Raw genomic sequence first — 6171 nt, forward strand, 5'->3', positions numbered from 1 at the left:
GAAACTTGAGGCCTGGTTTTAGTTGTACGGATTGCTCATCCGGTGTGCCCTGAGAACGAGATATGTGCAGCTCCTATCGGGATTTGTCGGCACATTCGGGCGGCTTTGCTGGTCTTGTTTTACCATTGTCGAAATGTCTTGTAAACCGGGATTCCGAGACTGATCGGGTCTTCCCGGGAGAAGGAATATCCTTCGTTGACCGTGAGAGCTTATAATGGGCTAAGTTGGGACACCCCTGCAGGGTATTATCTTTCGAAAGCCGTGCCCGCGGTTATGTGGCACATGGGAATTTGTTAATGTCCGGTTGTAGAGAACTTGACACTTGACTTAATTAAAACGCATCAACCGCGTGTGTAACCGTGATGGTCTCTTTTCGGCGGAGTCCGAGAAGTGAACACGGTTTTGGGTTATGTTTGACGTAAGTAGGAGTTCAGGATCACTTCTTGATCATTGCTAGTTTCACGACCGTTCCGTTGCTTCTCTTCTCGCTCTTATTTGCGTACGTTAGCCACCATACATGCTTAGTCGCTGCTACAAACTCACCACTTTACCCCTTCCTTACCCATTAAGCTTTGCTAGTCTTGATACCCATGGTAATGGGATTGCTGAGTCCTTGTGGCTCACAATTTACTACAACAACAGTTGCAGGTACAGGTTTTGCGATGGTCATGACGCGAGAGCGATGTTACTTGTTTTGGAGTTCTTCTTCTGCTTCTTCTTCGATCAGGGGATAGGTTCCAGGTCGGCAGCCTGGGCTAGCAGGGTGGATGTCATTTGAGTTTCTGTTTGTGTTTCATCCGTAGTCGGATGTTGATCTTATGTATGATGTATATTGATGTATTCTTGCGGCATTTGTATGCCTTGTATGTATCCCCATCTATTATGTAATGTTGATGTAATGATATCCACCTTGCAAAAGCGTCTTCAAGATGCGCTTCTATCCTTGGTGGGACCTTCGAGTTCCTTTAGGATAGGGTCGCATCTTGGGCGTGACATGGCACTGGGCACTGGATCAATATGTTAGTCCCAAAAATAGTATAAAAAGTTGCCAAGAGTATATGAAAGTTCTAGAATATTGGCATGGAACAATCAAAAATTATAGATGCGACGGAGACGTATCAGCATCCCCAAGCTTAATTCTTGCTCGTCCTCGAGTAAGTAAATGATAAAAAGATAATTTTTGATGTGGAATGCTACCTAGCATAATCTTGATCATGTATCTAATCATGGCATGAATATTAAGACACGAGTGATTCAAAGCAATAGTCTATCATTTGACATTAAGACAATAATACTTCAAGCATACTAATAAAGCAATCATGTCTTTTCAAAATAACATGGCCAAAGAAAGTTATCCCTACAAAATCATATGGTCTGGCTATGCTCCATCTTCACCACACAAAATATTCACATCATGCACAACCCCGATGACAAGCCGAGCAATTGGTTCATACTTTTTAACGCGCTTCAGCCTTTTCAACCCTCACGCAATACATGAGCGCAAGCCATGGATATAGCACTATGGGTGGAATAGAATATGATGATGGAGGTTGTGTGGAGAAGACAAAAAGGAGAAAGTCTCACATCGACGCGGCTAATCAACGGGCTATGGAGATGCCAATCAATTGATGTCAATGTGAGGAGTAGGGATTGCCATGCAACGGATGCACTAAGAGCTATAAGTGTATGAAAGCTCAAACTGGAAACTAAGTGGGTGTGCATCCAACTTGCTTGCTCATGAAGACCTTGGGCATTTGAGGAAGCCCATCATCGGAATATACAAGCCAAGTTCTATAATGAAAATTCCCACTAGTATATGAAAGTGATAACTCAAGTGACTCTCTATATGAAGAACATGGTGCTACTCTGAAGCACAAGTGTGGTAAAAGGATAGTAACATTGCCCCTTTTTCTCTCTTTTTTGCGGGCTTCTTTGGCCCCCTTTTTTTTATTTAGGCTTCTTTGGCCTCTCTTTTTTTATTGGGGCAATGCTCTAATAATGATGATCATCACACTTTTATTTACTTACAACTCAATATTACAACTCGATACTAGAACAAAGATATGACTCTATATGAATGCCTCCGGCGGTGTACCGGGATGTGCAATGATCTAGCGTAGCAATGATATCAAAAAACGGACAAGCCATGAAAACATCATGTTAGCTATCTTACGATCATGCAAAGCAATATGACAATGAATGCTCAAGTCATGTATAGGATGATGATGGAAGTTGCATGGCAATATATCTCGGAATGGCTATGGAAATGCCATGATAGGTAGGTATGGTGGCTGTTCTGAGGAAGATATAATGAGGCTTATGTGTAATAGAGCGTATCGTATCACGGGGTTTGGATGCACCGGCAAAGTTTGCACCAACTCTCGAGGTGAGCAAGGGGAATGCACGGTACCGAAGAGGCTAGCAATGATGGAAGGGTGAGAGTGCGTATAATCCATGGACTCAACATTAGTCGTAAAGAACTCACATACTTATTGCAAAAATCTATTAGTCATCAAAACAAAGTACTACACGCATGCTCCTAGGGGGATAGATTGGTAGGAAAAGACCATCACTTGTCCCCGACCGCTACTCATAAGGAAGACAATCAATAAATAAATCATGCTCCGAGTTCATCACATAACGGTTCACCATACGTGCATGCTACGGGAATCACAAACTTCAACACAAGTATTTCTACAATCCACAACTACCCACTAGCATGACTCTAATATCACCATCTTTATAACGCAAAACTATTGCAAGGAATCAAACATATCATATTCAGTGATCTACAAGTTTTTATGTAGGATTTTATGACTAACCATGTGAATGACCAGTTTCTGTCAACTCTCTAAATAGATATAAGTGAAGCAAGAGAGTTTAATTCTTTCTACAAAAGATATGCCCACGCTCTAACAAATATAAGTGAAGCAAAAGAGCATTCTACAAATGGTGGTTTTCTATGTGAAGAGAAACAGGCAATCCAAACTTCAAATGATATAAGTGAAGCACATGAAGCATTCTATAAAGCCATACTCAAAGAATATAAGTGAAGTGCAATGAGAATTCTATAAATCAACCAAGGACTACCTCATACCAGCATGGTGCATAAAAGAAAAATGAAAACTAAATGCAAAAGATGCTCCAAGATTTGCACATATCGCATGAACGAAACGAATCCGAAAACATACCGATATTTGTTGAAGAAAGAGGGGATGCCTTCCGGGGCATCCCCAAGCTTAGATGCTTGAGTCTCCTTGAATATTTACTTGGGGTGCCTTGGGAATCCCCAAGATTGAGCTCTTGCTTCTCCTCCTTTTCCTCATATCGAGACCTTCTCGATCATCGAACACTTCATCCACACAAAACTTCAACAGAAAACTCGGTAAGATCCGTTAGTATAATAAAGCAAATTACTACTCTAAGTACTGTTGCAAACCAATTCATATTTTGTTTTTGCATTGTAGCTACTGTAATATAACTTTTCCATGGTTTAATCCATGATAGAAATTGATAGTTTCATCAAAACAAGCAAACTATGCATCAAAAATAGAATATGTCTAAAACAGAACAGCCTGTAGTAATCTGAACATTAACCATACTTCTGGTACTTGAACAATTCTTCCAAAATTTGGAAAAATAAACAATTTGTATATAAAGACAGTGCAAAACGAATCAGAACCGTTTGACGTTCCAGTAAAAAACGAAAAATCGCGCACTACTGCCAAAGTTTCTGTCCTGCATCGTACAAACCAACAAGCATTGTAAACATCCTAAAGGCAAACCTTGGCACATTATTTTTATAATAAAATGGAATTGTACAAGGAGATAATTATTTTTGTTGAAAATTTTCTATAATTAAGATTCACAAAGTTTCCATGGGCATGAACAAAGTTCAAGGACGTCCCCCACTTTCACAATGCTCGTCTATTTCACTTTCACTTTTCTTTTTGAAAAGTTTTGGGTTCCCCTCTTTATTTTTTTGTTTTTAAACTATATAAAAGCACTGAACAGAAATAAATGACTCTGTAAAACTTCTGGGTTGTCTCCCTGGCAGCACTTTCTTTAAAGCCATTAAGCTAGGCATATAGTGCTCAAGTAGTGAATCCACCCGGATCCCAAGGTATATCAAAGCCAATTTTAATTAGCAATGATTTGTAATTTAGCAGTGAGCACAAAGTAACATATATCATTTAATGACGAAGTCTAACTCTCTTCCTATGCATCGGCATGTCATAAAAGAACAATTCATGCACACATAGTAAAGGCCAATGCATAGTATAGACAGTTTCTTGCAATTTTATCATATTGGAAACAAAGAGAGGTGGAGATATAGTTCCTCTCTCATAATAATTGCAAGTAGGAGCAACAAGCACATGCATATTATATTCATCAAAATCATCATGTGTAATGGTAAAAGGCAACCCATCAATATAATCCTTAATAAGGGCAAACTTCTCTGATATAGTATAATCGGGAGAATTCAAAAAGATAATAGGACTATCATGCGTGGGTGCAATAGCAACAATTTCATGTTTAACATAAGGAACTATAGCAAGTTCATCTCCATAAGCATAATTCATATTGGCATCTTGGCCACAAGCATAGCAAGCATCATCAAAAAGGGATATTTCAAGAGAATCAACGGGATCATAACAGTCATCATAGCAATCATCCTTCGGTAAGCACGAAGAGATATTAAACAATGTATGAGTTGGAGGGTTACTCTCATTAGAAGGTGGGCACGGGTAGCTAATCCGCTCTTCCTCATTTTGTTCTTCGCTCTCCTCATCATCTTTTTCATCCAATGAGCTCACAGTTTAATCAATTCCTTCTTCCATAGACTCCTACAAAATATTAATCTCTTCTTGGACAGCAGAGACTTTCTCAATAAATGCATCAATATCGGAATTGAATTCATAATTGGCATAGCAATATTTAAGGATAGCTAAATTTTCAGGTCTATAAACAGCATCATAAAGATTTTCAAACTCCTTGAACATAGATTCAATTTCATAAGCACCCATAAAAGCAACAAATTCTTCTATTTGTTCCACATCATAGTAATCATATATACCTCTAGCATAAGAAGCCAAGCTTTCATTATCATTAAATTTGCATGAAAAGGGAAGGTGTGGAGCCTTCACCCTAGAGCAACAAGTATAATCATATCTCAAGCATACTTGCCGAGCATACCACTTCAACATATAAATTTGATCCCATAATAGTTTCCCTTTTTGAGTCAAGCGATAATCCCTAAAGTATTCACGTTGGTCCAACGTGTCTCCCATTACATAATTGAATGAGGTTTTCTCAGGATTATCAAAGTGGTACATAATATTTTTCACATAATGATCATCGAGGGTTTTAGGAGGTTCCCCATCTCCATGAGTAGCAAGTAAACCTAATTTTTTTTGGTATTTCGTGTTCCATATCCATAACTAAAGATAGAGAACAACTAAGAACAGCAAATAAAAATTACTTAGTGATAAAGCAAACAAGCACACACGAGAATATTCACCCCACGCTATTGCTCCCCAGCAACGGCACCAGAAAAAGGTCTTGATAACCCACAAGTATAGGGGATCAAATTTAGCCCCTTTCGATAAGTAAGAGTGTCGAACCCAACGAGGAGCTAAAGGTAGAACAAATATTCCCTCAAGTTCTATCGACCACCGATACAACTCTACGCACGCTTAACGTTCGCTTTACCTAAAACAAGTATGAAACTAGAAGTACTTTGTAGGTGTTGTTGGATAGGTTTGCAAGTTAATAAAGAGCGCATAAATAAAAAGTAGGGGCTGTTTAGATAAAGAAGCAATAAAGTTAGTATAGCGAGTGTGGAAAAGTGGTGGTAGGAGTTGCGAAATTGTCCCTAAGCAATTGACTACTTTACTAGACCGATAGCAAGTTTTATGTGGGAGGGGCCACTGCTAGCATGTCATCCCTGACATGGAATTCTATATACTTATGATTGGAACTATTAGCAAGCATCCGCAACTACTAACGTTCATTAAGGTAAAACCCAACCATAGCATTAAGTTATATTGGTCCACCTTCAATCCCGTATGCATTAATTTCTATGCTAGGTAGAAGCTTCTGTCACTCTTGCCCTCCAATACTGCCCTCCAATACATAGTCCTATAAACATACAACTAACCCTATGGTGTG

This window comes from Aegilops tauschii, chromosome 6 (genome assembly GCF_002575655.3).
Source record: "Aegilops tauschii subsp. strangulata cultivar AL8/78 chromosome 6, Aet v6.0, whole genome shotgun sequence".
NCBI lineage: Eukaryota > Viridiplantae > Streptophyta > Magnoliopsida > Poales > Poaceae > Aegilops > Aegilops tauschii.